Genomic DNA, 14,726 nt, shown 5'->3' on the forward strand with positions numbered 1-14,726 from the left:
AGGAATGCGATGAAATGGGTGAGGTATTGCCAGAGAGGGAATTGGGTACGAGGACACCCATTTTCCATTGAGTTAACAAGTATGAGTCCTAAACACCATAACCAATGAAATGAACTTGGCAAGCAAGGGTATACCAAGTGACCATGAGCTAATTGGGTCAATACACTGAAAAATGAAATGAATGAACTCAGAACAATTGTTACCTTTATGATTTGGGTCGACCTCAAAGTTTCCTCGTTATGTCAGACATATTCTAGTATAATGATACGAAGGTACTTACATGTACTTTTACATGTACATACATATATATGTATATATGCATATATTCAAATATGACATACATGAATGTATACGTTTACTTAAAATATGACTTGTACACAAAAATATGTATATTAAGAATACTACGTATATGTATGTAAATGTGTACATACATATACAAATATATGTAGATACAAGATGGCGTCATTATAGTAAAGCATTAGGGGCAAATTTTTCTTTCCATCTTATGTCAATGTTGTAATAGTAGTTTTCTATCAGCCTTCTATTCATGGCGTTTGAATTTTCAATCAAGAATAGAACTTATGATTGCCACCTTTCTAGTCATCTTGCACGTAACTCCTACTTGGAGATTTTAACTTGTAACCGAGCATGCTTGAGGGATGCTGACTCTGTAAGCCTTTCTCTGCTCCGCGATAATAATCCAATCTTCTTTCTTACATATTTTTCTGATTCCATGCTCTGCATTTCTGTTGTTGTTCTTCACTTCTTATTTTTCATTAACATGATTTCTTTAAGTAAAATAACTCATATATATATATATATATATTCATCTCTCTTTTAAAAAATAACACCTTTTTAATTATAATCACATTAAATTATTTTCTTTTAATGTAATGGTAAATTTTTACTTTAAATGACTTTAATCGATGGAATAAGGAACTTAGTCAATTTAATAATCTCACCCCTTTTATTAAGATTACCGAGCTCCAAGTCTTACGACCATTATTTGCCTTATGTGCTGACTCAGATTGTTGTTATCGCTGACCTGTTCATTGAGCATTATCAGCATTAAAATATACAATATATCTCTGCGTTATCCGTTACTTGTCTTCCGTCTTATTCATACTATCGTGCCTCCCTTATGCTATGGTTTGAATAATTTTTTTATTGCTGTATATGCTTATTGAATTGGAGGCTACTGCATTTATATTAATCTTTTAATTTTGTCTTTGACTCCAAGAAGGACAAGTACTTTAATGGCATCTGTATTTTATTTGCTGCTAAATTCAAACCTCCAACGCTTTCTATTTTTGACATGGATCAGAATATTACCAAATATGATTATCGCTGCTAGATATGAATCAAACTTCAAGACTTTCGATGGCATACTCTTATCTGATGTTAGGATTCAACTCTTTGATCTCTGGGTTCTGCATCATTGTTCTTCACTATCTTTTTATAGCTTGATATTGCTCCATTGTGATAGACATGCCAACAAAGCCACTGACTTGGAATTTTTTGGTGACTTGGCATATGTTTAATGTTGCTGCGTATACTTTTACTCCTGTTAGGTTACCCAAAGCTGACAAGATTGTTCCAACTTTATTCACTCTTTCATCATTATTGGGAACTTTAATAATTTGTTATTATTAATTGTAGCTTTCATGTTTCCTATATGTCTTACCATTGTCATTTCACAAAGGAGTTTGTGAGTTGCTCTATAGTGGCTGTTGTCGCTGCTTGAAATACAATCCATAGCTGAACTTGGTCCAGGTACTTAATTTACATGTTTATTGATTGTTGTTGCGGTAGATAATAGCTTCATTCCTTTGGCTATGCAATGATACTTGAATAACATTACCTCTATGCATGTTTCTATTGTAGCATATAAACACTGTCATCGTTGTCTTAGCCTCTGTTGCTCTTATTTAAATCATTCAACAATAAATTAGCAGCTATCAATACAGGTGTTGAATTACCAATTGGGCCTTTAGACTGACTTTCGATGAATCAATGACATTCATTGATTCATCCTGACTGGGCGAACATTAAAACGATTGTTCCAACTTTGTTCACTGTCTCTCATCATTATTGGGAACTTTAATAACTTGTGACTGTTAATTGTAGCTTTCATGTTTCCTGTGTCTTAGCGTTGTTATTTCACAAAGGAGTTTGTGAGTTGCTCTATAGTGGCTGTTGTCACTGCTTGAAATGCAATCGATATCTGAACTTGGTCCAGGTACTTCATTTACATGTTTATTGATTGTTGTTGTGGTAGATAATAACTTAATTACTTTGGCCATGCGATGATGCTTGAATACCATTACTTGTATGTGTGTCTCTATTGTAGCATATAAGCACTGTCACCGTTGTCTTAGCCTCTGTTGCCCTTATTTAAATCGTACACCAATAAATTAGCTGTTAAGGTTGTAGCTTCAGTCAGATTGATTTTACCATGAGATGCATTGTTGATGGTAAATCCTCATTTAGAGAAATATCTTATATATAATAATATATATGGTTATTTATATTACTAATATATTAATATATATTAACTAGTGATGATGAACCGTAGAGATATGTCTCCTCCTCTCATATTTAATAAGCCTTCAATTTGCATTTGGAAAACAATCAATACAATGGCAATTGTTAGTACATTTACAACGATCCTAGAAAAACAACATGGTATTAGAGCTAGGCTGTCAATGTATGAAATAATCTAAAAGAAGGGAAAAGAAAAAAATATTGAAGGGGATTTTATTAAAACATAAGAGATAACCAAATGAGTTCATGCAGTTGCAGGATTGACACTTTATGATGGATGCAAGGTCAATGCAGAAGTTCAGCTACAGGCATTCACATAAGACGAATATATTTAAAACATTATCCAAAGTATACATTCTGATCTAGACTTGTGTGAAAAGTTGGATGGTAATGATTACCAATCACAGTCTAAACTCTTGAAAGAATATTATATGGCTGGAGTAACTCGATTTAAAAAAAAAGAGTTCCTTTCTTAATTGTATTGTCATTCAAACATACGCGTTGCTCTTAGAATAGTATGAGAAAAATTAATCCATCACACATACACTTTGTTCAATCATTCATTAATCCTAAAGGGATGTATTGGCATGAAAAAATAATAGACCAAATACATTCAGAAGAACAATTTCAATTCCCGCAGAAAATAACAAAGATTGGAACAACCAACGATAGGTGGGAGAAACTGGGGAGGAGAATTGGACATCTTGATATACTCTATTCTATTTAGACATAGTTTTGATCAGATCACATTCACACAAATGGAACATAGAAAAACTAAGAAGGTCCGAAATAACTGCATGATACATGATAATACAATTTGACTATGATGAATAAGATCATATACACTAGCACATCCTTCCCACTTGCAACGCAACAATCACAGTCATCAAGAATATAATTAGGGATGGAGTATACTGTATTATCAAAGATGAATAGAAGTCAACTATATTAAACTCCTTGCTTACAAAAAATGAATTTCATAGGGTGTCATTCCACGTGCAACACTCGAAGGAGTATTATTGGTGGTATTGTAGTATAAGCCAGAGAAAATTCATAACCGACACTCATTCAACGAAGACTAAGAGAGGATGATAGGAAACGAGGAGAACACATGGGGTTATCGAGATGGATATCAATTATAAGTTCCAAGTGTAATCAGCTTCCAATTTGTATGAGTTAGACAATGAAACAAGATATGTATCATACCACACTTGCAGTAGTTAAGCACTTCACTCCATGCTAGAGTTTGGACAAGAACTAGTATCTGTTTAGAGATGGAAGCTATATCTAATAGAGAAACACATAAATGGAGGTGACAAGCCAAGTCAGTGGTTAAGATAACACTTCAATGGATTGAATATGGTGACTAATAGCAATTCAAGATAATGACTTTTATATTGAAACACCAATTTGAAGAAGTCAATAACAAAACTATGTTATCCTTTCCTAGAAATAAAAGGTCATATAGAAAAATATATCAACACCGTTGGACATGTTGAATCATTGTGCCCTAATGATAATAGTGTGTAGTCAACAAAGACTAGGATTTATTTTTTTAAACTCGTAACTGACCTGTATTGATAGTTGAAAATATATCTCGTTATATATATTGGAATCAATATAGTTTGCAAGGAAAAATGGCTGCCAATAAGAACCAAGGCAGAAATAGGAGTCAAGGGAGCACACAAATGTGAATAAAAACACTATGAGCATTATAAGGAATTCGATCTAGAGTGGGTAAAGGAATCAAATCGTAAGAAGCACGACCATAGGGGAGCATAAAGGTGTTTTGATTGAGTGCGAGGGACACAAAGTAATACCACAAGGGCATCTACGTAAAGGCATAGGAAGACAAGATTCGATTTACAAAACTCCATTAGCATACATAACATTGATGACACAATAAGTGGGCAAATTAATAAAGGATGGGCATTAATAGGATTCGGAGATTGATTTGATGACCAGGCAAAGGTGGAATTTGTAGGAATACCAAAGGATAATATTGGCATTTCTTTGGTTTGAGGTATATTGAGATAGTTTATGGTTTGATGCAAAGAGAGAAGTATTTTTGTTATGTCCAACATTATTTCAATTTATTTTTGTGATCATTTTAGGTGAAATTAGTAAGGAAATAATATGTTGAAAATATAGAGTAAAATACATATAGAAGATTGAATTTATATATGTATGTTCAAAATATATATTTATCTATATTTTATTATAATAATATTGATTGTTATGTAGAATTATTCTTATTTCTAATTTCAATAGATATTATAAGAACTATGTGCCTTGATCTTTTCCTCTGAGCATTTTAGTGTAGGAAGGAGATTGAGATTTAGAGGGAGCCTAACATTTTCATTAAAGGCAATCTTGAAAGAGAGGGAGCAAATAGTGGAGACATGTATTCTGAAGAGTAAAACATATACAATCTCCTTAAAACCAAGGCAAACCCTACTACATATCAAAGTGAAAGGTGAGAAATATTCTACAAGGAAACTACAAGGTATGAATTGCATAGAATGAAATGATTGCTCATAAGAACTAAGTCTCACTAAATAGATACTATCACCCAACAATGCTGATGGAATGAGTGGGAATTTTACATTGTGGGGGGGAATAATAACCAATGTTTCATTCGCATTTGTTGACAAATGTTTATACAGAGACATCATCTTATTTAATACATATGGACCTTCATTATAACAACTTGTATCAAGAACATTAATATGCAGATAAGTATTTATTATCCTTGAGTATTATATTTACTTGCTTATTGTATTCTCTCTTGTTTTTAATTCTACACATGCTATAAGAGTTATTTGCCTTGATCTTTCTCTTTGTATTTGAAGTTGATCTTGTAGGAAAAGAAGAATGAGACATTAGGCAGCTTATGACAGTAGCTTAAAAGAAGTTGTGATCAGACTGGATAAAGTGAGGCTCTTGAAGCAAATATCTTTGATGATTGAGATTATGAGTATCCTTCTACATTAAGAGGGAGTATGACACTTCTTCGAAGGCAACATAGGAGCTTAGAAGATTAATACTCAGAGGGAGTCTAGAAATACATTGTGTGACTACATGATTTTGATGGGTCTACTCTTTAGTGCATCATGAAGAAGTATTGACATATCACTAGAAAGTTAGAAGATTGATATCAGATTTAGAGTGAGTCTGACAAAAATCCTTGGGGGAAGAGAGCCTCTAAGGGAGTAACTACTGGACCTAACTTCCCAAGATCATTGTTTAGAGGGAGAATTTTGAGGTGCAATCCTTTGTGAATGATATCTTCTCTATTAGGAGAAGTTCTAAGTGAAATACCTTGTAATGCATTCTTCTCTGTGAGAGAGAATTGAGGTGAAAGCTTTTGCACCATCCTCTGACTTGGTTCATGGTGGTTACTATTTCACATATGATATGTAATGAAAGGTGTTGATTTTTCATTGACATATAAATAGAAGGTAATCATTGTAAGGTAACGATCTTATAAATGGTAGACCTGTTATCATGACAGACTTCATTAAGTTGTCCTAGAGTGTTGGAAGTCATGATAACGAACATATATAAACAGAAGGTAACCGTTGTAAGGTGACGATCTTATAAGTGGTAGACCTGTTATCATGACAGACTTCATTAAGTTGTCCTAGAGTGTTGGAAGTCATGATTACAAATGTATCATACAGAAGGTAACTATTGTAAGGTGGCGATCTTATAAATGGTAGACTTGTTATCATGACAAACTTCATTAAGTTGTTGCCCTAGAGTGCTGGAAGTCATGATAACAAATGTGTCATGATCAGACTTCATTAAGTTGTTGTCCCGGAGTGTCGGAGATCATGATACTTGTCATGATAGAGACCATGACACTGTGATATTTTGTTATCTGACATGCTATTTTAAATTTTTGTCTCGGAGTGCCGGAAATTAGAGAGTTCATATCCATCTAAGATATAACATATTCTTTTGGTAGGCATCAAGTATTTGATGCCAGTGCACATACCAAAAGAATATACGTATGATGGATATTATATGAATGATATTTCTTGTTGAATCATACTTTGGATTATATTAAAAGATAAGATTTGTGTTAATATCCTTAAATATACCATTCCAGGAATATCGTACTGAGATGATATCTCTTCATATACTTAAGAGCATTGTGTTTTATATCAATCCTCCCTAACTAAGAGGGAGTGTTAAGGTTGTAGCTTTAGTTGGATTGATTTTACCATGAGATACATTGTTTGTTGATGGTAAATCATCATTTAGATAAATATCTTATATATATATATATATATATATATATATATATATATATATATATATATATATATATATATATATATATATATATATATATATGGTTATTTATATTACTAATATATTATTATATTTTAACTAGCTATGATTATATATATATAATATATTATTATATTTTAACTAGCAATGATTAACCTTAGAGACATATCTCCTTCTCTCATATTTAATAAGCCTTCAATTTGCATTTGGAAAACAATCAATACAATGGAAATTGTTAGTACATTTGCCGTGATCCTAGAAAAACAACATTAGCAGCTATCAATACAGGCATTGAATTACCAATTAGGTCTGTAGACTGACTTTCAATAAGTCAATGACATTCATTGATTCATCCTGACTGGACAAACATTATATGACCACCGGAATCATTAGCTGATAGACTTGCAGTTGTGAGAATATGTCTTTCAAGTACTTCTATGTCCCAGTAAGTGTTGACAGACGCCATTTAATCAGATCAAAACTTAAATTACAAACCACCGCATACTTCTGTGATAATTTTTGGCTCCTTTGCTCTGATTATTTTTCTTGTCTCTTTCCAGTTTTCTATCTACTCTTTTCTGATCATTAGTGTTATATAGTCTTGTCTATATGCTACCTTCTATATAATCTGCGTTCTGCTGAAGATAATGATCTGTTAATAACAAAACTTTGCTGCAACTTTTGAATCTTGATGATTAATATATCATCTTTGCCTTTATTATACTTATTGATCTCTGTAATATTGGCCTTATTCAGACAAACATGCAGGCTTATCAATTGGTCAACCTTGTCATGATATGCTGCTCAGTCTCCCAATTGATTGTTGATACAATAAAATCATTGTCCATGATTGATCACTAAAACCATATTTCTAAATCCCTGTTCCTTAATGGCTTCTATCCTTTTCTTAACTTCCCTCTAGTTATGTATGTGATGAACACAACTAGTTCACTTACTGTCTTCTATAGCCTTTGACATTGATGATGCTGACACTTGCACATGAAGTTCTTTGACATCAATGAAAATACTTCTATCAATCTCCCAAATGCCTTTGACATCAATGACAATATTCCATCACAGTTATGTATCTGTTCTTTCTTTCAGCTATACCATTTTGCCAAGGATTGTAGGGAACACAAAAATCCCTCTTGGTCCCTGTTTCTACACAAAAATCATTGAAACTACCCGAGGTGTACTCACCTCCGTTGTAAGATCTAAACTCTTAGCTAAAGATTTAAACTCTTTGAATCTATTCAAGACTTCATCAGATTCTTTTGACCTTAAGAAATAAATCCATGTTTTCCTAGAGAAGTCGTCTATGAAGGTTGCATAATATAAAAATCCACTAGGAGATGCAACAAACATAGGACCACATAAATTAGAATGAACAAGAGCTAGTTTGTTCTTAGATCTAGATTCACTTTTATTTAAAGAGCTTTTAGTATTCTTTTGCAAGGCACAATCTTTACATACATCATTATGATCATGACTGAGTTTAGGCATACCTTTAACCATTTTCTCAAGAATAGGAAGAGCTCGATAGTGAAGATGTCCAAGTCTTCTATGCTATAGATTGCTAGAGTCATGTGATGCATGAATGAGAGCTTGAAATGGTTTGGCTGAGAGCTTGTATAGACTTTCAAATCTGTTGCCAATTATCCAAGCTGATTTGATGTTGGAATTCTTAGGCCATGCAAGCATTCTTCCTTCTGAGAATGCAATTTGATATCCTTTATCTTCTAGAGCAGAGATAGAGATTAGATTTCTTTTAATTCCTGGTACAAATAAAACATTAGAAAGCTGTAAGGAAATTCCAGAATCTAAATTAAGAGAGGTGTTACCAAAGCCTCTTATAGAATATTGAGCATCATCACCTATGACAACATGAAAGTTATCTGAAAGTTTATCTTTGCAACCAGTAATATGGGTAGATGCTCCACTATCTATCAACCAAGTATCACTATCAGTAGGAATGTTACTTGATAAAGCAGAAATAAAGAGAAAATCTTCCTTATCTTCCTTGCTAGCAACTTCATTTAGGTTTGCCTCTTTTTTATTGAGTTGAGCTTGACATTCCTTGGCATAGTGACCAAACTTGTCACATCTGAAGCATCGGATATGAGAGAGATCTCTTGATTTCTTCCTTGAGGTGTTGGCATCATGAGGTCTGAAATTGTCATTCCGTTCGAAGTTAGTTTTCCTCCAAGGACTACCTCTCTTCTTGACTGATTGGGTAGCAAGGACTTGATTTTCTTCACCGTGAGAAGTCTTGATTCCTCTTTCTGTAAGCCTAGATTCTTCTTGAATACAGTCAGCACAAAGAAGATGGAAAGTAGGGAGTATACCTCTTCCGCTTAGAGTTGACTGAATGGTTTCCACGAGTGTGGAAGACCATTTAATGGGAGAATGACAAGATCCTTGTCCACCACCTCACCATCAATGGCATTTATCTGATCTCTCAATTCTAAAATCCTCATGAAGAATTCCATGACAGACACCCTTTTCCATCTTGATTTGAAGTAGTTGTCTTCTTAATGTAAGTGCCCTGCTCATGTTGTTGATCTCATACATTCCTTCTAATTATTTGAACATTTCTCGGGCTGTAGACAACTTGGAAATGACAGGGACAAGACGATCTTTGACCGAATCTATTAGAATCTTCTTGGCCTTAAGAGCATCCTTTTTGAACTTCTAAGCTCATCCAGATCCGTAGGTATAGTTTGTTCTTCTTCTTGAACAAATTCTAGCAATTCATTTTCCTCAATTGCAAGAATAACTCACACCTTCCAAGAGTTGAAATTTAATGCTCCTTCCAGTTTGTCTTCTACTTTTAAACCTATCACCATCTTGACAAAAAAAACCAAGGAGCTGGAAGACTATGATCAAGTCTGATCACTGGTTAGCACGAACCAAGCTCTGATACCATGTTAATTTTAGTGATCAGATTTAATTATAAAATTAGAATGTTAAACTAATAATCAAAACAGATAGAACAAACGCAAGAACACAGAGATATGACCCTGGGAAAACCTCCCTCCTGGAGGAAATACCCAGCACTCAATTTAGATCTTTTATTATTGCCTTTCAATAATCCAATTACAGACCTCAGTAAGTGTATACAAAAAGTGCAGATCTGGATTTGCTGAAGATCGCAGATAAATGAAGCAAATCTGAATTAATCGCCAATTCCAAGAGATAGTCAGTATCAGATTGTAGATGTTAATGGATTGCTGCTCTGAATTTTAATACTGCTAATGTAATCACTGCTTCCATATACAAGGTGAAATTCCAATCCAAACGCAGTCCAGTAGGTCTGATTCTGATCGCTGCTTGGAGAGATATGGATGTGATATCAATCATTGCCAAAGGGATCTTGTTCTGATCGCTGCTAGGTAGATTATTATTTCTGGTCGATGATTGTATGTTTTGGCAAGAAAAATCCCTTGTATATATAGAAGAGCTTCATCAATTTTAACTCCTCAGGTCGGCCTAGATTCTATATTATATTTCCTCAGGTCAGCCCTAGAATTGGTGTCAGATTGCAATTTTAAATTACACGTTTGGGCCGAGCCCAAAGCCATGCTTATTGAATTATGAACAAGCAATAGTTACGGTTCCAGCCCGATGATCTATAATTGAATTATTAATTTTAATTTCCAATTAAAATTAATAGAGGTAGAATCGAATCTAGCTACCAAGAAATCAACAGAATGTATACACATGCAAACAATGTAAGATGTGTCTCCACTTCTAGGCCATGTTAGGTGCTCTTGATTGAAGTTTAATTCCACTAAAATATGCAGAATTAAATGCTCAATGTTTTAGTATGAAACACCAGGTATTGAATCCTCTCTTGAATAAATACACCACAAATGCTAAATGATGAGGCTAATTACACTTGTTCATTAAAAGTTTATCAACTTGACTTTCAAATAATATGGCTTCACAATGTGCAATGAAAATATTTTAATTTCCAGCTTCCAGAATGAAATACAAATGAATCCTCGTATGAATACTTGGTCTTACAACTCTAAATTACTTCTACTTGAATATCCTTGTAACTCTACTAGATATGGTCTTGTCATCAGCTTCACCAACCTAGTGCAACCTTCTAAGTTAAGCTTGAGAGACTTCAAATCAAAACCATCACATCAATGGCAAATGCATATCAATTTGCAAGTAAGTATTGAAGTTAAGCTCATAATGATGCTATTTGACCTTGAGAGGCAAAACTTTCAATAAGTAAGCAGCTAGTGGTTTGGTCTATAAACGAGTTCAACAAGGATGCATTCACAATTACCTTTATCCCAACTTAACTATTCAAAGAAAATTCTAAACTTTAGTATTTGAAACGAACTCTAATCTAAATTAGGAATGTACATCACCATGAAATACTCCAAAAAGAGCACAATTATTCACCATGCAAACACAACAATGAAACAATACAAACACAACAATGAAACCATGCAAACACAACAATGAATATAGAGCAATTTTGGTAGTATGTTAGCAACAAGTCTCCAACAATATCCCTTTACGGTTTATATAGGAGCCCAATATACAATGAAGGATCAAGATTAAATCAATATCAATGGCCAGGATTTACTCAAAAAACCCCAATCAGGGTTGCTGCAAACATTAAGTGCAAACCCAATGAGAATGAAGCACCACAAGATGAGCCAATGAAAAAATTCGAAGACATGAGGACCAATGAGAAGAAAAGGAAGCTTCGAAATCATCATATAGCTTATTATCTAGAAGATATACTCCTTTTTCCTTTCTCTTTCTTAGCAAATTCCATGATTTTGAATATAATTGGTCAAACTCATCCATGGCAATGTTAGGCAAGCTGCTATGTTGTAGCTCAATCACTTCTAACTTCTCCATGCAAGTATCACGTATGCTATCCGAATTTGAAGTATGCCTCTGCAGATCATTGATGAAGATCATAAGGGAGAGATGACCATTCAATTGATCCCTTTTGATGAATCCCACATCTCTGAAGTAAATTGATTCCATTTCTTTTTTCAACTTCTCTAAGTGCAGTTCAGTGGACACATTAAAATCAAGTCCAAGTAACTCCTTGATTGCAACAAGAACCTTTTAACGTTCAAGGATAGGGCTCTCAATATCAAGACAATCAGCCTTTGCATGTTCAAAGGTAGATCTCCTCATAGACAAGGAAACTGCATTGAGTAGGAAAGGAAAGGAATTTTTTTTTAAAAAGGGGGCTTGATTTGGTCCTTGATTTTTGCACAACTCAAATTTTGCGCTCTTCGTATCTTTGTCATTCGTTTTGTGTAGTCTCAATTTTTTAATTTTAATTTTTATTATTTGCAAAATCAGAGCTCCTTGGGGCTTCGAATTCTGAATTGCAGATCTCTTTTTCTTCGTCACCTTTGCTCCTCTCGGTGGTCCCTGAACTCCCTCCTTGCTAATGGTGGTTTCTATGGGAACTCCTTGGGATTCAGATCTCCATCTCTAGTGCTGGCCGACTTTATGATGGCTGCAGCTTTTTTTTTCTCAGACTTATGCTTCTTAGTAGCTTCTCACTTACTTGCTTTCACATCCTCCACAAATCGTCCCACTCTTCTTTTGACTCCAAGCTTGGTCAATTCCTTCATTGTATTTTACTTGTTACTGTTGGAACTTGGAAGTCTTTTAAAAATGTTCCTGCTTTGAATGCAACCCAACAGTCAATTTGGGATTAAATTTTTTGCCTTAAAACCTGTGCCATGGTGTATTTAATTAATCTCCCTCAATATTTTATCTAATTTCATTTTATATCTCCAAGCCTCCCAAAGGGAATTCAATCTACATCAAGATTTATTCCTTTAGAATTTGGTCAAACCTATATCTATGAAATTTGAAAGATCTGAAGATAAATTCATGCAATTTAGTGGAAATTCGAACAGCTCAAGGACAAGTCTTCATTGCATTTTGAGTTCTTTTGACGTCTTCACCAACTTCATCAAGGGAGACGCAATCAATACAAGGATACATCAGACCCTTGCAAACTTGTTCTCATTTTTCCTTACTCATCCCTCAAAGGGAGATTTGATCCATATAGGAACAACTTGCCACCTTATCATTCCATTTGATTCATTTCATGATTCCCAAATAGGGTAATTTGATCCTCATATGGACTGATCCTTGATTACCATAAATCAAAATTCTAAGGGAAAAACAATTGGTTCAAGGACTACTCCAACTATCACCCATCATCTCTTCATTAACTCATATTATCCCTATGGGGAAGATTTACTTGCATGGACTAGAGAGATTTCATGGGTATAGGGACAAGTTGGACTCCAAGTGGAAAAATAGGTGCCTAAGAACAAAGTGGAAATTTCACAAGGCCAAGTCCATCGACAAGTGTATATTCTTCATCCTCAGGGACTTCTCTCATTTTATGTGCACAAATATTATAAGTGTTGCACTAGTAGAAAAACAACCTTCGTAGGGACAAGGGGAAAATCCTTGTACATAAGGAATTTCCACTCCGCATCCTTCTCAACTTTTTTCAAGTGTAGAGAAAGGGAAAATTGTTATGCATAGGGACTCTTTACAACATTGGCCTTGTTCCTTATGTCTAGGAGAGGAAATTCAACTCCCTTAGGACTAGTGGGTTTAACACCTTTTAAAAAAAAGAAGTGCAAACATCCCCCACGAGTGGGAAAACCCCTTCAGGGTTTTTTTGACCATTTTGGGGTGGAAATTCTAATTTCTTAGGGGCAAAGTGCATGTTTAGAGTGGGAAGTCTATTTATATAAGAACAAATTGCAATTTTTAAGGGAAATAATATTTTTGGAAAGGATGTAGCATATTTCAAGAGTAGAAAATCAATTTCGATAGGGATTGAGGCTCTTATGTACGGCTTAGTTGTCTTAGCGGGAGTGAATAAATGAAATAAGTCATTATAGTATATTTCGTATTGTTTGACTAGCCAAAAATTTTATGCCCTAGAAATTTTATCTCAAATTATTGCAACTTGATCCTAGTGAACCTAAACCCTGACACCCCTGTTTGCACTTGCAATCTTAATGATCTGATTACTCCACCGCTCCTTAACTTTTGAGCTTTGAATTGTAACCTCAATTGCCAAAACCTCACCTCTATGAGAAAGTAGAGGGAGTCCCCATTTGCAATTGGGGGGATGGTGTGAAGACCTCACAATAGGTACCCATGCGCAAATGCAATGAAATCTCTTGCAAATGGAGAAAAGGAGATAGCACAGTGGGATAAAAGTCCCCCTCGAAAGAGATATGATACCCATAAGAGAGTAGAAGAAGAGTGACAAGGCAGCCCTCCCTCAATGTAGAGTTTCCTACAACGATGGCAGATGCTTAAAATTGAATGCTGAAGATAATCCAATGTTGCCAAACAATGTTCCTTCCTTTTGGAAGAAACAAAACCAAGATGGTATGCAAGATCTTCCCATTCTTGAATGAGAGATGAGGGAAGAAGGATAAAGTGTGATGTCTCTGAAGTATGCTCAAGTGTCTCAATGGTAATGCTGAAAGGTGCCACCATTTAAGCATGTGTTCTATGCCACATTGCCGAAGATGTCAAACCAAAATATCCTAGAAAACCCCCTCCAATAGTTGTTCATAAGTATCCATAGTCACATCAAATTTGAAATAATGATCATGTAGAGAATGAAAAGATGAGGGTTGTGTGTTCCCTCACAACAATTGAAAGAGCATCTCCATCAAAGAGAAGATGGATATCATCAATGGTGTCTCCCAAATCTGCAAGATAAGATTCCAAATATAAACTTGCGATGTTTGTTGAGTGATCATCCGATGAAGCCATGTAAAAAGTGAGTCCTGCTGCACCGAATCACATGTAGGCATCTATGTAGCAACACAAGTATCATCAAC

At 34.6% G+C, this 14,726-nt stretch overlaps 1 protein-coding gene across 4 annotated transcripts in view; it reads left to right on the forward strand.

Moving 5' to 3' along the window:
- The window catches only part of LOC149563023 (uncharacterized), an 86,737-nt gene that overhangs the window by 47,201 nt on the left and 24,810 nt on the right, over window positions 1-14,726 (forward strand). The window lies entirely within an intron of this gene.

This window comes from Cupressus sempervirens, chromosome 4, assembly GCF_028749045.1.
Source record: "Cupressus sempervirens isolate cs-2001-9-10 chromosome 4, ASM2874904v1, whole genome shotgun sequence".
NCBI classification, from domain to species: Eukaryota; Viridiplantae; Streptophyta; class Pinopsida; order Cupressales; family Cupressaceae; genus Cupressus; species Cupressus sempervirens.